The sequence below is a fragment of the Garra rufa genome, chromosome 15 (assembly GCF_049309525.1).
Source record: "Garra rufa chromosome 15, GarRuf1.0, whole genome shotgun sequence".
NCBI lineage: Eukaryota > Metazoa > Chordata > Actinopteri > Cypriniformes > Cyprinidae > Garra > Garra rufa.
In genome coordinates, this window is record NC_133375.1 from 4,508,465 (window position 1) to 4,529,068 (window position 20,604).

Below are 20,604 nucleotides of genomic sequence, written 5' to 3' on the forward strand. Positions count from 1 at the left end.
AAATGCTGGTAACTTAAAACTCCCCTACTTAAGTTTATTACTGAAATACACATCTACATTAATAATAGGGTGCACACAGTTGTTTATTTTAAACAACTTTTATTTTAAATAAATACTGTAACAAGAAGTCATAAATATGTGCATCCAATGTACACCATGTAAACAAACTGCAAAATGCACATTACTGTAAAAAAATAAAAAGACTAAATGTGCAACAGTGAAATCTATTAAGAACTTCAAACATGTTTAAGAATTTATTTTTTTTTCTAAATTCAAATCAGGCCCATCATAAAGCCCTTGTCTGCATATACAAAACATTCTAACTGTCCATAAAACTAACAGTTCTCAACTACAGCCTAATAATTTTTGGTCACCAGATTTTTTTTGCAAAAAATTTACACCCATTAGCTACGACCAACAGGAAGTCAGCTATTTTGATTTGAATGTGGATTTTTGGAAAAAATATAGCTGAATAAATTCATATCACTCATAGCAGAATCAGACACCAAACTTTGTCAACATGGTGCCAAGATACTGAAGATGTTAAAATGTGAACGGCTTTGTGATATCTTGAACGGTGTTGATGTGGTGATTTATGAAAGTAACAGTAAAAAAGATGGAGAGTTATTTCCATATATCTTTAAATTGCATTATTCTAACTCATCAAAACTTTTTACATATAAAGAACAAGAAATTCTTAGGAAATACGTATAGTTTCAAAATGTTATCATGCTCAGAGGCCCCAAAAACATTAAAAGTGTCATATAAATTGTCAGATTAAAGCTCTAGTACCAGGGATGAACACTAGAGGTCCTCATAAGATAAGGAATCGTTTGAACAATAATGCTATTTAGCTCATTCTCAGTGTATAAGAATGAAAATAATCCATAGAATCAGTTGATATATACTGTTCTGTCAGTGTACTTTTACATAATTATTTTGTATAGGTGCTTAATGTCACACCCTCTGCACGTTCCCTCAGCCCCAATCACCACGATCCTCCACCAACCAGCCAATCACCACCACAGCACACCCGTGAACCATCACCAGAATACTAATCACCGTCACCTGCACCAGCAATCACCACACCCTTTATATACCTACCTCTGCCACTCACTCATCGGCTGGTATCGAAGTTGCATGGATGCTTCTCTGTGGATCTTCTCTCCCTCCTGTTGTCTCTCCTGTGCTCCTCGTGGATTCTTCCGATGTTCTCCTGTGCTCCTCGTGGATTGCTCTGATGTTCTCCTGTGACACACGTTAATCGTGTTAAAGGGAAGTGACTATTGCTAACGCTATGATCCTTATGAACTTGAACTCACCTGTTGTGTTTGTTTGAAGATTTGACCACAGAGACCTTATTTCACCCGATTGCACGTGTGTTGTACTGTGCACGTTTGTTAATAAATACCTTGAAAGATACTCACCTTCTCCCTTTGTGTGTGGTCGTGACAGGATACCAGCCCAAAAGTAATAACACACCACGTCACTCATGGAGGCGAGCGCCGCTATCACAGAAGATACCCCCGACTCCTTTTCGGATATGGTAAACGTCCTTCGTCAATCTCTACCGGCTGCTCCAACGACGATTTCCAACACGCCCCTCTCTCGCCCCATGAACTATTCCGGAGACCCGGGTGGTTGCAATGGTTTCCTCCTGCAATGTTCCCTCTATATCGAAGCCAACGCACACCAGTTTCCAAACGAAAGTTCTAAAATATATTTTATGATTTCCCTCCTCACTGGGCAGGCACTTCAATGGGCGGATGCACTCTGGAATTCACGGAGCGATGCATTAATCTCCTATAATGCTTTCGTTGCCCACTTCAAGGACGTGTTTGGAGCTGCTCTCACTCCCCTTTCCGTGCACGACGAACTGATTACTCTGAATCAAGGTACGTCCAATATTCATGATTACACCCTGCGCTTCCGCTCTCTAGCGGCCACCAGTGGTTGGAACCAAGTCGCTCTCCTAGCAGCCTACCGTAAGGGGCTTAAACCCCAGATCCGCAAGCATATGGTCATTTACGATGACGACGTACCGCTGGAAACCTTTATTAAGAAGGCAGTAGGCATTTCTCAACATCTCTCAGCGTGTCCTTCTACAAAGTCTGTACCCAGCTTCCCTCCACTCCGAACATCGTCACCCCAACGAGATGCGGAAGAGCCTATGATTACTGACTCCTATCGCCTGGATCCCGCGGAGAGGAAACGACGAATTAATAATCGTCTATGCCTATATTGTGGAGAAGCCTCTCACTTCATCAGTGCCTGTCCAGTCCGCCCGCCTCGTCCAATGGTGAGTACCGTATCTATTACTCCGGCCATGTCTCTCTTACCCCATATTACCGCTGAACTAATAGTAAACTCTCGCACTCTCCCCATCTATGTGCTCGTGGATTCCGGAGCGGCTGGCAATTTTGTTTCATCACACTTCATTGCTAAACATCGAATTCCCACCGTTCAAAATGAGATCACCTACCAAATTACCACAATCCAAAACTCACCATTGGGCGATGGTAAGATATCTCGCCGGACCAGAAAAGTGACCCTCGTCTCCCAACACAACCACCGGGAACATCTGACCCTCCTAGTACTCCCGCGAGCCAACGTGGATGTCATCCTGGGCAGACCATGGCTCATTAAGCACCAACCCCGCATAGATTGGAGCACAGGAGAGGTCCTGGAGTGGGGCGCAACGTGTGAGGACCACGGCTACCATCCTTCCTCGTCAGATACAGAGTCTCCATACCGTCCTATCCCTCTGCACGCCACCACCATAGAGAGCCCTGCCACTCAATCCGCCACCGCCATTCCCCCCGTCTATCAGTCTTTCACCGATGTCTTCAGCAAGGAACGGGCCACACAACTACCACCGCACCGGCCCTGGGACTGTAGTATCGACCTGCTGCCAGGCGCCAAACTACCCCACGGGAAGATCTACCCCCTCTCACGTCCTGAGCAGGAAGCCATGGAGAATTACATCCAGGAGGCTCTCCAACAGGGGTTCATCAGACCTTCCACGTCCCCAGCAGCATCCAGTTTCTTCTTCGTCCCCAAGAAGGATGGTGGGCTCAGACCTTGCATTGACTACCGGGTGCTCAACGACGCCACGGTGAAATTCGCCTATCCACTTCCTCTAGTGCCAGCTGCCTTGGAGGAACTACGGGAAGCCCGCGTCTTCACCAAACTCGACCTCCGCAGTGCATACAACCTGATCCGTATCCGAGAAGGAGATGAGTGGAAGACCGCCTTCATCACCCCCACCGGTCACTATGAATATCAGGTGATGCCCTATGGCCTGGCTAACAGTCCTTCCGTATTTCAGAATTTCATGAACGAAATCTTCCGCGACTACCTCCATCGATTCGTAATCATCTACATTGACGATATCCTCATTTACTCACGTAACCTAAAAGAACATCAAGACCACGTCCGTCAGGTTCTCCAACGCCTCCGTGAGTACCAACTCTATCTAAAATTAGAAAAATGTGAATTCCATCAGCCCACCATCTCCTTTCTCGGATACGTGATCACTGCGGAGGGAGTTCACATGGAAGCCGGCAAGGTGGACGCAGTGGCCAAGTGGGCGGAGCCCAGGACGGTGAAGGAGCTTCAGCGTTTCTTAGGCTTCGCTAACTTCTACCGACGCTTTATAAAGAACTATAGCCTCCTATCGGCTCCACTCACTTCCCTCTTAAAGGGAGGTCGCCGGGTACTACAGTGGACTCCAGAGGCTCAGCAAGCCTTCGACCGTCTAAAGCTAATGTTCACCACCGCTCCCATCCTCAAGCACCCCGACCCTTCAAGGCCCTTCGTGGTGGAGGTAGATGCGGCGGACGTGGGCGTAGGAGCCGTGCTGTCCCAGTGGTCTGATGAACCCCGATCCCTCCATCCGTGTGCGTACTATTCCAAAAAACTCACCCCAGCTGAGCAGAATTATGGAATTGGAGACCGCGAACTGCTGGCCATAAAGCTCGCCCTCGAAGAGTGGCGGCACTGGTTGGAGGGAGCCCAGTTCCCCTTCACCGTAATAACCGACCACAAGAACCTCCAGTACATTCAGAACGCCAAGAGACTAAATGCCCGCCAAGCTCGCTGGTCATTATTCTTTGCCCGATTCAATTTCCACATTACTTACCAACCCGGCCACAAAAACACCAAAGCAGACGCCCTATCACGTATGCACTCACCTGAACCTACCTCTGACGATCCTGATCCAATTCTACCCCCATCTGTCTTTCTCGCACCCATACTATGGCAGCTGGATGAAGATATACGGGCCGCCACCTTCGAGGAACCTGCACCACCGGAGCTTCCCCCGGGTCGTATCTATGTCCCAAGCCGTCTCAGACCCCTTCTGCTGGATAGTACGCACACGTCCCCCGGCTCAGGACATCCTGGCAGCAGGCGAACCCTCTCGCTCCTCCAGCAGAAATATTGGTGGCCCAACATGAGCAGGGAAGTGGAACGGTACGTCCAAGGATGTTCGGTCTGCGCCGTCAACACAACCCCACGCCGCTTACCCGAAGGTAAATTACAACCGTTACCTATTCCCCGCCGACCCTGGACACACTTGGGCATTGACTTCGCCACAGACCTGCCCCCCTCTCAGGGTTACACCACAATTTTAGTGGTAGTCGATCGATTCTCGAAAGCTTGCAAATTAATACCTCTCAAAGGTCTCCCCACAGCACTAGAAACCGCAGAGGCACTATTCCACAATGTATTCCGGAACTTCGGACTCCCAGAAGACATCGTGTCCGATCGGGGACCCCAATTCATTTCCAGGGTCTGGCGGGCCTTCTTCCAACTTCTGGGTACCACAGTCAGCCTGTCATCCGGATATCACCCTCAAACGAACGGGCAGACCGAACGGAAAATACAGGAAATCTCCCGCTACCTTCGGACGTACTGTTCCCAACATCAAAACACCTGGAGCCAGTATCTACCGTGGGCTGAGTATGCGCAAAATTCCCTCCGTCAAACCTCTACTGGTCTAACCCCATTCCAATGCATTCTAGGTTATCAACCAGCTCTGTTTCCATGGACTGGAGAGTCCTCCGAGGTGCCCGCGGTAGATCACTGGTTCCGAGAGAGCGAGAGGGTGTGGGACTCAGCGCACGTCCATCTCCAGCGGGCAGTACGGAGGCATACGGAACATGCCAACCGCCGTAGGTTACCCAACCCAGTTTACCTCCCCGGGGACCAGGTATGGTTGTCCACTCGAGACATACGCCTCCGGCTGCCCAGTAGGAAGCTGAGTCCCCGCTACATAGGGCCCTTCACCGTGCACTCACAGATCAACCCTGTCACCTACCGTCTAAACCTACCTCCACATTACAGAATCGCCCCCTCGTTTCACGTTTCCCTACTCAAGCGCCACACTGAACCCCTGTTCCCTTCCTCCACAGAGTCGGAGTCACCTCCTCCTCCCGACCCGCCAGAGATCCTTGGAGATAACATCTACCAAGTCCAAGAAATCCTAGACTCCCGGCGGCGGAACGGCCAGCTCCAGTACCTAGTGGACTGGGAGGGGTTCGGACCCGAGGAGAGATCGTGGATACCCCGTGACGACATCCTGGACCCGACTCTCCTCGAGGAATTCCACCGCCAACATCCCGAACGCCCAGCTCCCAGAGGTCGTGGTCGTCCCCGTCGCCGTTCTTGGGTGCCAGGAGTCACCCGTGGAGGAGGGGGTGATGTCACACCCTCTGCACGTTCCCTCAGCCCCAATCACCACGATCCTCCACCAACCAGCCAATCACCACCACAGCACACCCGTGAACCATCACCAGAATACTAATCACCGTCACCTGCACCAGCAATCACCACACCCTTTATATACCTACCTCTGCCACTCACTCATCGGCTGGTATCGAAGTTGCATGGATGCTTCTCTGTGGATCTTCTCTCCCTCCTGTTGTCTCTCCTGTGCTCCTCGTGGATTCTTCCGATGTTCTCCTGTGCTCCTCGTGGATTGCTCTGATGTTCTCCTGTGACACACGTTAATCGTGTTAAAGGGAAGTGACTATTGCTAACGCTATGATCCTTATGAACTTGAACTCACCTGTTGTGTTTGTTTGAAGATTTGACCACAGAGACCTTATTTCACCCGATTGCACGTGTGTTGTACTGTGCACGTTTGTTAATAAATACCTTGAAAGATACTCACCTTCTCCCTTTGTGTGTGGTCGTGACACTTAAAGAGCATTAAAATCTTTTTTTAATCTTTTAAGGAAAAATTATATGATTTATATACATATATAGACTCTCACTGATAGAACAAAAAATCTTATAAGTATGACACTATACTGCTCAGTTCACTTAATTAGAATGAGAAACAAATACATCAACTAAGTTAATATGTATTTATTTTTAATATATTTGTTTACAATTATTTCACAGATGCTTATGGATCATTAAAATAATATTTAAAAATGGTTGTAGATCATAAAACATGGTAACTATTTAAAATAGGGTCTCTTTTGTTAACAATGGTTAATGAACTAATACACAAACGAACAACGAACAATATATTTGTACTCGATTTTCTTCAAACTTCATCAGAATGATGTAAAAACACGGCCGATGAGAGTCTGTAAAGGCGTCTCTGATGCATCAAATGCTGTTGCCATGGCAAATAAATAAAAATACAAAATACATTCAAATATTTGTTTCCTGGGTTTTTGAGGCAGATAGCGTGCCTAGAATTTCATTTTCCATTTTCAATTTTCAATAATTTATTATATATTTAAAGTGCAGCATCCTAACTCTTTGAAACTTTTTTCATACAAATAACTATTCATTCTGATTAAACACAGTTCATTTCATAATTATACAAAACTCCACGAATGAAAGAAAATTAAAAAACATATCTGATCTCACTCTGCTCTGCACTCTATGTGTGTGTTTGTGTGGTAAGTGACTGAGTGTAAGGAGGGGGGATGGGTGGCAAGAGAAAGAGTCAGACAGGAGGAGAGACAGTTAGGGTTAGTCCAAAGGGTTACTGTGAATGCATGTGCCAACTGGGCACCGTTTTCCTGATGCTATCGGGATGGCGACTGCCAGGCGGCGAGGGCCCGGTCAACGCTGCTTGCAGCTTTAATTATTCTTCTTCTTCTTCTCCAAAATGAAAAGTCTTTTTGAGGGCCTAAACATGCCCGAAAACTCACGAAACTTTGCACATGCATCAGACCTGGCGAAAATTTACATCTGATATGGTTTTCAAAAGTGGGTGTGGCAAAATGGCTCGATAGCGCCACCTATAAAATTTCAACGGAGTGCGCCTCGAGCTACGTTTCACGTACATGTACGAAACTCGGTACAAATATGTAACACACCAATACCTACAAAAAAGTCTCCTGGTGCAACATCCGAAACCCAACAGGAAGTCCGTTATATTGAATTTCCTGTACGATTTTTGTGCAGTTTTTGCCATTTTCAGGCCTCATACTTTAACGAACTCCTCCTACAGTTTTTATCCGATCATCTTCAAATTTGCTGAGTGTCATCATAAGGCCTTTGCGATGTTAAATTGCGAAGCTTTAGAGTTTTCGTCGATGGGCGTGTCCGTGGCGACCTGACAAACTTTGATGTTTCGCCATGAAAAAGGAAGTTGCTATAACTCAGGCATACGATGTCCGATCTGCCTCAAACTTCACATGTTTGATGACAGTCCGGTCCTGAACACATGTCAGTGCCCAAATTCAGTTATAGTCATAGCGCCACCTGCTGACAACAGGAAATGACATGTTTAACACTGTTACGGACTCTTAGCAACATATTGAAAAGCGTTAACAAGTCGTAAATAGGCTAGCAACATGCTACAAACATGCTAAAACATGCTAGCAACACTTAGCTAAGAGCTAAAGCATGCTATTAATACAAATTAGGGATGCTCATATTGACCGTTTAACCGTTAACCGACAGTAAGAATTTTAACCGATTATTACTATCAGTTAAACGGTTTAAAAGGGTTTTTTTCTATTCTTTTTTTTTTTACATTTGCTGCATGGTGAAAGAAATAATGCTATTTGTAAGTTATCTGTTTACTCACGTGCGCATGTCGACACGTGCAGTGTGGCTGTACAGACATATTTTGCTTCACCTTTACTTAGTAAACTGATGTAGTATATGCAACTCAATGGCAAGTGGCGTTATTGGGTTATCAGAGAGTGAATCCGTGAGTGAATGTATTCAAATTCTGAATGAATTATAGTCTAGAAAGTGCGCAATAGGCGCTCCCGTTACAATCACTGGAAAGCTATCACTCATCCTAGAGTAGTTCATCGCAATCTCATAAAGTTATTAAAAAGTAATAAAATAACCTTTACACTGCACAATTAATCTCTTATTTATATAATGCCAACACTTTCTTTGTTTTAATAAGAGAGTTCGCGAAAGTGTAGTTTCAGCAAAACTGAAACCGGCACTTTGGTTGGTGAGTGGATTGTAACATAGCCTCCTGTGATTGGCCACAGTGATAATCAAATCAACATACATGTCTGTGATTGGCTATTGCTGAACGCTGTAAAACACGCGCTTCTCCACACGCATATGACAGTGGATGGAAGTCCCGAACCGCAAATTGAAAGGGTTTATGTGATGGTGTTTTTTTTTCGCGGATCTAAGAGTTAACAGACAGCGGTCCTGCCTATCCGTACAGCATGTGGACATGTTAAAAACTAGGCACACTGAGGTATTGGCTGGCCTGCTATATATTTTTATGTCCGACGAGAAGAATAAGACCGGTACAGTTCTTCAAAGCGCATAAAAGGATTCAGTGTGTTTTAGTTTTGTCATCTTAATTAGGTAGTTATTTAATTTATACATATTTAGTGTAGGCCTATTTATATTATTCTTTTTTTTTTCATTCAGATTTTCTCTGTTCTCAGAACCGCTGCTGATGCGTGATAATTTAAGTATATGTCAATACAGTTTTTGTTGTTGCTCTGTATGCTGCTGTTTGCACGTTAAAATAAAACATTTGCTTGTATTTTTAATGTATCATCACAGATACTCGTGCATTTTATTTTTATTTTAAACTAATTTATTATTCTAATTTTATCAGTTAACGGTTAATGTTCGGATAACGAGCAGCGGTTGTCGGTCAGGAAAATTAACCGAAATGAGCATCCCTAATACAAATACAAAAGGAAATTGCTGTAACTCATGTATATACTGTTGAATCTGACCCAAACTTAATATTCAACATGCTACAAAAATAATAAAGCATGCTAGCAACACTTAGCTAATATGCTAAAGCATGCTAATAATACAATAAAACAGGAAGTTACTCTAACTCAGGCATACCATGTCCAATCAGCCCCAAACTTAACATGTTTGATAAGAATCCTGGCCTAAACACACGCCCATGCCTGTATTCAGTTATAGTCATAGCGCCACCAGCTGGTAACAGGAAGCCATATGTTTAATACTGATTTGGATGACTAGCAACATTTAAAAAAAAATTCAACAACTGTTAAAAAGGGTAGAAACATGCTAGAAACATGCTATAACATGTTAGCAACATTTAGCTAAGTGCTAAAGAATGCTCTTAATGCAATGAAACAGGAAGTTACTGTAACTCAGGCATGCAATGTCCAATCAGCCCCAAACTTCACATGTTTGATAACAGTCCTGGCCTGAAGATATCTACATGCCAATATTCAGTTATAGTTATAGCGCCACCTACTGTCAACAGGAAGTGACATGTTTAACACTGTGACACACTATTAGCAACACACTAAAAAAGCCATTGAGTGCTAAACTAGTTTAAAACGTACTCAAACATGCTAGCAACACTTACTTAGTGCTAAAGCATGTTGTTAAAGACATAAAACAGGAAGTTACTGTAACTCAGACATGCAATGTCCAATCAGCCCCAAACTTCACGTTTGATAAGAGTCCTGGCCTGAAGATATATACATGCCCATATTCAGTTATAGTCACAGCGCCACCTGCTGACAACAGGAAGTGACGTTTAATGGTGTTACGGACTCCTAGCAACATAATAAAAAGCGTCAGCAAGTTTTAAATAGGCTAGCATCATGCTAGAATCATGTTAAAACATGCTAGCAACACTTAGCTGAGAGCTAAAGCATGATATTAATACAAAGAAAAATAAGTGTAACTCATGCATACAATGTCCAATCTGACCCAAGCTTAATATGTTTGATAAGAGTCCTGGTCTGAACACAAGCCCATGCCCATATTCAGTTATAGTGATAGTGCCACCTGCTGGCAACAGGAAGTCACATGTTTAATACTGTTGTGGATGCCCAGCAACATTTTAAAAATATCAACAAGTGTTAAATAGGGTAGCAACATGCTAGAAACATGTTAGCAACATTTAGCTAAGTGCTAAAGCATACTCTTAATGCAATGAAACAGGAAGTTACTGTAACTCAGGCATGCAATGTCCAATCAGCCCCAAACTTAATATGTTTGATAAGAGTCTTGGCCTGAATACATTTACATGCCAATATTTAGTTATAGTCATAGCGCCACCAGCTGGCAACAGCAAATTACTTGTTTTACACTAACTTAAGCATGCAATGTACAATTTGCATCAAACTTGACATGTTTGCCAATAGTCCTGGCCTGAAGACATCTAAAAGCCAATATTTTGTAATAGCGCCACCTGTTGGCAGCAGGATATGTCATGACTTACTCTCAAGCATGCCATGTTCAAGTTTCACCAAACTTCATATGTTTGATAAAAGCACTGGCCTGAACACATCTGCATGCCAATATTCAGTTATAGGCATAGCGCCACCAGCTGGCAGAAGGAAGATTGGCACATATCAATGACTTTGACATATTCCTCCTACATTTTCTGTGTTAATAGCATAGTGCCCACCATTCGCCACCGATCGGCAGTGAGCCCGAGTGCGAGGGCCCTACCATCGCTGCTTGCAGCTTTAATTAGGGCCCGAGCACCGATGGTGTGAGGACCCTATTGGATCTGCTTCGTTTATTATTATTATTATTATTATTCTTCTCCGGAATGAATCGCATTTTTGAGGGCCTAAACATACCCGAAAACTCATGAAACTTTGCACACACATCAAACCTGGCGAAAATGGACGTCTGATATGGGTTTCAGAGATGGGTGTGGCAAAACGGCTCGATAGCGCCACCTTTACACGTTCCGCGGTGTGCGCTTTCAGCTGTGATTCACGTACATGCATGAAAATCGGTACACACATGTAGCTCACCAATACCTACAAAAAAGCCTCCTGGGACAAAATCCGAAACCCAACAGGAAGTCGGTTATTATTAATTTTCTTAGCAAAATTTGTGTCATTTTTGCCATTTTCAGGCGTGGTACTTGAACGAACTCCTCCTAGAGATTTACTCCGATCAACAGCAAATTTGGTGAGTCTAATCTAAAGCCCTTTGTGACGTTAAATTGTGAAGATCTAGAGTTTTCATCGAAGGGCGTGTCCGTGGCGGCCTCGCAAATTTCGATGTTTCGCCATGAAAAAGGAAGTTGCTATAACTTAGGCATAAAATGTCCGATCTGTCCCAAACTTCACATGTGTGATAACACTCCTGACCTGATGACATCTACATATCCATATTCAGTTATAGTCATAGCGCCACCTGCTGGCAACAGGAAGTGTCACGCTGTACTCTACAACCAACTCCTCCTAGAGATTTATACAGATCAACACCAAAATAGGTCAGTCTAATATAAAGGCCTTAGTGATGTTAAATTGTGAAGATCTTGAGTTTTCGGTAAAGGGCGTGTCCGTGGCGGCCTGACAAATTTCGAGGTCTCGCCATGGATATAAAACTTGTTATAACTCAGCCATAAAATGTCCGATTTGCCTCAAACTTCACATATTCGATAAGAGTCCTGGCCTGAACACATCTGAAGGCCAATATTCTATTATAATCACAGCGCCACCTGTTGGCAACAGGAAATGACTTGTATCAAACTCCTCCTAGAGATTTAATGATATCAACATTATATTTGGTCAGTCTGATCTAGAGGCCTTAGAGATGTTAAATTGCAAAGATCTTGAGTTTTCGTTAAAGGGCGTGTCCGTGGCGGCGTGACAAAGTTTGATGTTTCGCCATGGACATAGAAGTTGTTATAACTCAGGCATAAAATGTCCGATCTGCCTCAAACTTCACAAGTTTGGTAAGAGTCCTGGCCTGAAGACACCTAAAGGCCAATATTCAGATATTATCATAGCGCCACCTCTTGGCAGCAGGATATATCATATCTTTCACTAACTCAAACATACCAAGGTCAATCTGCACCAAACTTCATATGTTTGATGAAAGTGGTGGCCTGAACACATCTACATGCCAATAATCAGTTATAGGCATAGCGCCACCAGCTGGCAGCAGGAAATTTGGCACATTTAAGTGACTTTGACATATTTCTCCTATTTTTACTGTATTAAAAGCATACTACCCACCATTTGCTGTGTTCCTAAAGCCACCGGTCGGCGGTGAGCCCGTGTGCGAGGGCCCGTTCATCGCTGCTTGCAGCTTTAATTATTATTATTATTCTTCTTCTCCAAAGTGAATCGCATTTTAGAGGACCTAAACATTCCCGAAAACTCACAAAACTTTGCACACACATCAAACCTGGCGAAAATTTACGTCTGATTTGGGTTTCAGAAGTGGGTGTGGCAAAATGGCTCGACAGCGCCACCTTTAGACGTAACAGCGGTGTGCGCTTTCAGCTGTGATTCACGTACATGCACGGAAATCGGTACACACATGTAACACACCAAAACCTACAAAAAAGCCTCTTGGAGCAAAATCCGGAACCCAACAGGAAGTCGGTTAATATTAATATTCTCAACAAAATTTGTGTCATTTTTGCCTTTTTCAGGTGTCGTACTTGAACGAACTCCTCCTACAGATTTATTCGGATCAACGCCAAATTTGCTGAGTCTACTCTAAAGCCCTTTGTGAAGTTAAATTGTGAAGATCTAGAGTTTTCATCGGAGGGCGTGTCCGTGGCGGCCTCGCAAATTTCGATGTTTCGCCATGAAAAAGGAAGTTGCTATAACTCAGGCATACAATGTCCTATCTGTCCCAAACTTCACATGTGTGATAACACTCCTGACCTGAAGACATCTACATGCCCATATTCAGTTATAGTCATAGCGCCACCTGCAGGCAACAGGAAGTGTCATGCTGTACTCTACAACCAACTCCTTCTAGAGATTTATTCAGATCAACACCAAAATCGGTCAGTCTAATATAAAGGCCGTAGCGATGTTAAATTGTGAAGATCTTGAGTTTTCGGTAAAGGGCGTGTCCGTGGCGGCCTGACAAATTTCGAGGTCTCGCCATGGATATAAAACTTGTTATAACTCAGCCATAAAATGTCCGATTTGCCTCAAACTTCACATATTAGATAAGAGTCCTGGCCTGAACACATCTGAAGGCCAATATTCTATTATAATCACAGCGCCACCTGTTTGCAACAGGAAATGACTTATAGCAAACTCCTCCTACATATTTAATGATATCAACATTATATTTGGTCAGTCTGATCTAGAGGCCTTAGAGATGTTAAATTGCGAAGATCTTGAGTTTTCGTTAAAGGGCGTGTCTGTGGCAGCGTGTCAAAGTTTGATGTTTCGCCATGGACATAGAAGTTGTTATAACTCAGCCATAAAATGTCCGATCTGCCTCAAACTTCACAGGTTTGGTAAGAGTCCTGGCCTGAAGACACCTAAAGGCCAATATTCAGATATTATAATAGCGCCACCTGTTGGCAGCAGGATATATCATAAATTTCACTAACTCAAGCATACCAAGGTCAATCTGCACCAAACTTCATATGTTTGATGAAAGTGGTGGCCTGAACACATCTACATGCCAATAATCAGTTATAGGCATATCGCCACCATCTGGCAGCAGGAAATTTGGCACATTTAAGTGACTTTGACATATTTCTCCTATTTTTACTGTATTAAAAGCATACTACCCACCATTTGCTGTGTTCCTAAAGCCACCGGTCGGCGGTGAGCCTGTGTGCGAGGGCCCGTTCATCGCTGCTTGCAGCTTTAATTATTATTCTTCTTCTTCTCCAAAATGAAAAGTCTTTTTGAGGGCCTAAACATGCCCGAAAACTCACGAAACTTTGCACACGCATCAGACCTAGCGAAAATTTACATCTGATATGGTTTTCAGAAGTGGGTGTGCCAAAATGGCTCGATAGCGCCACCTATAAAATTTCAACGGAGTGCACCTCGAGCTACGTTTCACGTACATGTACGAAACTCGGTACACACATGTAACACAATGTGTTACATACCTACAAAAAAGTCTCCTGGTGCAACATCCGAAACCCAACAGGAAGTCTGTTATATTGAATTTCCTGTACGATTTTTGTGCAGTTTTTGCCATTTTCATGCCTCGTACTTTAACGAACTCCTCCTACAGTTTTTATCCGATCATCTTCAAATTTGCTGAGTGTCTTCATAAGGCCTTTGCGATGTTAAATTGCGAAGCTTTAGAGTTTTCGTCAAAGGGCGTGTCCGTGGTGGCCGGACAAACTTTGATGTTTCGCCATGAAAAAGGAAGTTGCTATAACTCAGGCATACAATGTCCGATCTGCCTCAAACTTCACATGTTTGATAACAGTCCGGTCCTGAACACACGTCAGTGCCCATATTCAGTTATAGTCATAGCGCCACCTGCTGACAACAGGAAGTGACATGTTTAACACTGTTACGGACTCTTAGCAACATATTGAAAAGCCTTAACAAGTCTTAAATAGGCTAGCAACATGCTAGAAACATGCTAAAACATGCTAGCAACACTTAGCTAATATGCTAAAGCATGCTAATAATACAAATACAAAAGGAAATTGCTGTAACTCATGCATATAATGTCAAATCTGACCCAAACTTAATATTCAACATGCTACAAACATAGTAAAGCATGCTAGCAACACTTAGCTAATATGCTAAAGCATGCTAATAATACAATGAAACAGGAAGTTACTCTAACTCAGGCATACAATGTCCAATCAGCCCCAAACTTCACATGTTTGATAAGAGGCCTGGCCTGAACACACGCCCATGCCCGTATTCAGTTATAGTCATAGCGCCACCAGCTGGTAACAGGAAGCCACATGTTCAATACTCTTGTGGATGCCTACCAAAATTTTAAAAATATCAACAAGTGTTAAACAGCGTAGCAACATGCTAGAAACATGCTATAACATGTTAGCAACATTTAGCTAAGTTCTAAAGCATACTCTTAATGCAATGAAACAGGAAGTTACTGTAACTCAGGCATGCAATGTCCAATCAGCCCCAAACTTCACATGTTTGATAACAGTCCTGACCTGAAGATATCTACATGTCAATATTCAGTTATAGTCATAGCGCCACCTACTGTCAACAGGAAGTGACATGTTTAACACTGTGACACACTATTAGCAACACACTAAAAAAGCCATTGAGTGCTAAACTAGTTTAAAACATACTCAAACATGCTAGCAACACTTACTTAGTGCTAAAGCATGTTGTTAAAGATATAAAACAGGAAGTTACTGTAACTCAGGCATGCAATGTCCAATCAGCCCCAAACTTCACATGTTTGATAAGACTCCTGGCCTGAAGATATATACATGCCCATATTCTGTTATAGTCACAGCGCCACCTGCTGACAACAGGAAGTGATGTTTAATAGTGTTAGGGACTCCTAGCAACATATTAAAAAGCGTTAGCAAGTTTTAAATAGGCTAGCATCATGCTAGAATCATGTTAAAACATGATAACAACACTTAGCTAAGAGCTAAAGCATGATACTAATACAAAGAAAAATAAGTGTAACTCATGCATGCAATGTCCAATCTGACCCAAGCTTAATATGTTTGATAAGAGTCCTAGTCTGAACACAAGCCCATGCCTATATTCAGTTATAGTCATAGTGCCACCTGCTGGCAACAGGAAGTCACATGTTTAATACCGATGTGGATGCCCAGCAACATTTTAAAAATATCAACAAGTGTTAAATAGGGTAGCAACATGCTAGAAACATGTTAGCAACATTTAGCTAAGTGCTAAAGCATACTCTTAATGCAATGAAACAGGAAGTTACTGTAACTCAGGCATGCAATGTCCAATCAGCCCCAAACTTAATATGTTTGATAAGAGTCCTGGCCTGAATACATTTACATGCCAATATTCAGTTATAGTCATAGCGCCACCAGCTGGCAACAGCAAATTACTTGTTTTACACTAACTTAAACATGCAATGTACAATTTGCACCAAACTTGACATGTTTGCCAATAGTCCTGGCCTGAAGACATCTAAAAGCCAATATTTCGTAATAGCACCACCTGTTGGCAGCAGGATATGTCATGAATTACACTCAAGCATGCCATGTTCAATCTTCACCAAACTTCATATGTTTGATAAAAGCGCTGGCCTGAAGACATCTGCATGCCAATATTCAGTTATAGGCATAGCGCCACCAGCTGGCAGCAGGAAGATAGGCACATATCAATGACTTTGACATATTCCTCCTACATTTACTGTGCTAATAGCATAGTGCCCACCATTCGCCACCGATCAGCGGTGAGCCCGAGTGCGAGGGCCCTACCATCGCTGCTTGCAGCTTTAATTAGGGCCCGAGCCCAAAAGGGCGAAGGCCCTATTGTTCTTCTAAGGGTTCTTGTTTTTTTTTTTTTTACACCTTCCGGGCACTTTTGGGGGCCTTAACATACTCAAAAACTCTTGAAAATTTGCACACACGTCGGAATCTGCGGCCATCAGGACGCCACAGAGGCTGGGACCCGGGCGTGGTTCAGGGCCTCTACAGCGCCCCCTGGAACACAGTTTGAAAACTTGATGTACTGCGCACACATACTTGCATGTATTGATATGAAACTCGGTACACATATAGATCTCACTGAGCCAAACAACTTTTGTACTCTATGTCATAGGCTCCACCTGACAGGAAGTGAGATATTTAGGGCTGTTTAAAAAGCGCATGCTCTGGAATTTAACGTACTCCTCCCAGGAATTCCATGGGATTGTCACCAAACTCGGTCAGCATGATCTCAAGACATTGGGGACGCTAAATTGCGAGGAGATTTTTGATATCTCGAACAGTTTGGCCGTGGCAAGGCGACAAAGTTATGGCGAGAAATGAGAAAGAGGAAGTGTCTAATAACTGTTGCACACATTGCCTGATTCTGATGAAACTTCACCAGTTTGTTCGTTGTATGATGCCGATTCCATAAATGTGACTATTATGAGTCAAAGTTATAGCGCCACCAACTGGGAGCAGGAAGTGTGTCATTTTCAAAATGCTTTGAAATCAGCCTCTTAATTTTACTCGATTTTCTTTAAACTTCATCAAAATCATGTCAAAACATGGCCGATAAGAATATGTAAAGGGGTCGATGATAAATCGAATGCTGTTGCCATGGCAACGTGTCAAACTTTAAAATTAGATTCCTGTCTTTTCGAGGCAGATAACATGCTTAGAATTTCATGAAACTCAACACACACATCAATATTAAGGATAGTTAGACACTGGCGAAAGGTCATAAATGGGCGTGGAGCAGGCACTCTATAGCGCCATCTTTTGACAAAAGTTGGGGGGTTAGTTTTTCCTACAGTCACCAAACTCTGTACATATATTGTTCTCATCAATCTGGACAACTTTCTAAATCAAACTCATTAGCTAAGACCAACAGGAAGCCGGCTATTTTGATTTGAATGTGGATTTTTGGAAAAATCAGGCTGTAAACAAATTCACACTACTTCTGTCACAAACGGGACGACCAAGAGTGAGGATCCAAATGCAAGGCTTTATTAGGATAATCGTAGACAGACAGACAGGGTCGAAATCACCAGCAAACATCAACAGCGAAGATAATCCAAGTTCGTAATCCAATAAACAAGCGTGGGTCAAAAGCCAGGTGAGCAGTCCAAAGCAAACAAATGAAATGAAAACAAGAAACAGGGAACTATGGCTAAGACTGAGAAAACAAAAACAGAACTATGGCTAGGGCAAGGGGAAAACAACAAAGAAACTAGGAAAACCTGGGAACGAGGAATAACGCTTGGTAAAGTCCGCAAATGCAAATCAATACTTCGCAGTGAGAGTGTGTGTGTAGCTGGCTTTTATGGAGGACAGACAGGAAGTAACCAGCGAAGCAGCAGAGGGAGCAGCAACAGTCTGTGAGGGGCAGGGCTCCCTCTGCTGGCCTGGTGTGACATAGCCCCCCCCCAAGGAGCAGCTTCCAGACGCTCTAAAAAACAACAGGAAGAAACAGTCCAGGGGAGCGGTGGGGGGCCAGGAGACTGAGGCAGAACAGGTTGGGCAAAAGCCCTCCAGAGCAGAGCAGGAGATTCAGGAGCCCTCCAGGGCAGGGCTGGAAGCGGAGCAGTCCTCCGAGGCGGAGCAAGAGGCTTAGGAGCCCTCCAGGGCGGAGCAGGAGGCGGAACAGTCCTCCAGGGTGGAGCTGGAGGCGTAGAAGCCCTCCAGGGTGGAGCTGGAGGCGGAGCAAGAGGCTTAGAAGCCCTCCAGGGCGGAACAGGAGGCGGAGCAGCCCTCCGGGGCAGGGCAGGAGGCGTAGAAGCCCTCCAGGGCGGAGCTGGAGGCGGAGCAGCCCTCTGGGGTGGAGCAGGAGGCGCAGGAGCCCTCCAGGGCGGAGCAGGAGGCGCAAGAGCCCTCCAGGGCGGAGCAGGAGGCGCAGGAGCCCTCCAGGGCGGAGCAGGAGGCGGAGCGGCCCTCCGGGGCGGAGCAGGAGGCGGAGCGGCCCTCCGGGGCGGAGCGGGAGGCGGAGCGGCCCTCCAGGGCGGAGCAGGAGGTGCAGGAACCCTCCAGGGCGGAACAGGAGGCGCAGGAGCCCTCCAGGGCGGGACAGGAGGCGCAGGAGCCCCCCAGGGCGGAACAGGAGGCCGCATCATGGACTGGGACCTGAGGAGAGCAGAGACAGAGGAGGCAGACAGAGCAAGGAGAGAGGTAGAGAGTTCATGGGGGAAGGTGACCTCCCTAGTCGTGACTAGGCAGACGAGAACTTCAGGAACGGCTTTCGTGGTCGTGTCAGAGACGACAGGGAGCCTAGGCGGTGCAGGCACAGTGTGAAGCCTTGGCAGCGCAGGCAGAGCAGGGAGTCCTGGCGGAGCAGACAGAGCACGGAATCTTGGCGGAGCAGGCAGAGCGTGAAGCCTTGGCGGAGCGGGCAGAGCGTGAAGCCTAGGCGGAGCGGGCAGAGCGTGAAGCCTTGGCGGAGCGGGCAGAGCGAGAAGCCTTGGCGATGCTGGCAGAGCGTGAAGCCTTGGCGGAGCGGGCAGAGCGTGAAGTTCCGCTATGTACGCCACCTCCGAAGGAGGTATAGGCGCAGCGGACATGCGTGCAGAAGAGCTCTCCAGAGCAAACTTGTGGGCAGACTCATGGGCAGAAGAGGCCACTGGGGCGCAGTGTGCAGCCCACACACTCAAAATGGCGATTGCCATAATAGGTAACGCAGTTGGCAGAGGAATGCCCTCCGGGTCAGTGGACGTGAGGCTTGGGAGCGTTGGCTCTGCGTGACTTGGGAGCGTTGGCTCTGCATGGCTTGGGAGCGTTGGCTCTGCATGGCTTGGGACCGGTGGCTTGGGTGAAACATGACCTGGCTCAGGGTGTTCGGGTGAGTCGTGATCTGGCCTGGAAGGAACTGCTGTGACTTGATTGGGCGTGACCGGAGTAGCAGTGACTTGACTTAGCTTTGAGGGAGTGGTTGTGACTTGAGTTGGCTCTGGGGGAACAGCTGAGACTTGACCTGGTCTTGCTGGGACAGCGGCGGCTGGACATGATTCAGGAGATACTGCTGTGTCTTGATGTGACTCTTGAAGTGGAGTTGTGTCTTGATTTGACTCGACATGAACAGTGACTGTGACGTGACTTGTCTTGGCAGGACCGGCGGCTGGTACAGGTTCAAGAGAAGCAGACATGGAATGAACAGGCTGTGGCTTGGCTGATGTGAGCGCTGTCTTGGCAGACGAGACGTTAGTAGACGCTTGTTTGGCTGATGTGGCGTTAGCAGATGCTGGCTCGGCTGATGTGGCGTTAGCAGGCGCTGGCTTGGCTGACGTGGCTTTAGCAGATGCTGGTTTGGCTGGCGTGGTGTTGGCAGATGCTGGCTTGACTGACGTGGCGTTAGCAGGTGCTGGCTTGGCTGACAGTAAGGGACCAGCTGAACGAGCTGACAGCAGTGGGGGGTCCTCCAAGCTAGACATTAGTCTCTGATACGTCCTGGAAGGGTGAGAGTCTGACGCTGTAGCCACCATGTTAATAACAGACTCAGGTATGGCGGCCATCTTGCGTGCAGGTTCAGGCGTGGCGGCCATTTTGTGTGCAAGCATGGGCGTGGCGGTCATCTTGGGTGCAGGTTCTGGCATGGCGGCCATCTTTGCAGCAGGCTCTGGCGTGGCGGCCATCTTTGCAGCAGGCTCTGGTGTGGCAGCCATCCTTGCAGCAGGTTCTGGCGTGGTGGCCATCCTTGCAGCAGGCTCTGGCGTGGCGGCCATCTTTGCAGCAGGCTCTGGCGTGGCAGCCATCTTTACAGCAGGCTCTGGCGTGGCGGCCATCTTTGCAGCGGGCTCTGGCGTGGC

The 20,604-nt window shown here is 45.5% G+C and overlaps 1 protein-coding gene across 1 annotated transcript in view; it reads right to left on the minus strand.

Annotated features, from left to right (window-relative positions):
- ido1 (indoleamine 2,3-dioxygenase 1) overlaps window positions 1-20,604 on the minus strand; it is a 216,330-nt gene that overhangs the window by 183,379 nt on the left and 12,347 nt on the right. The window lies entirely within an intron of this gene.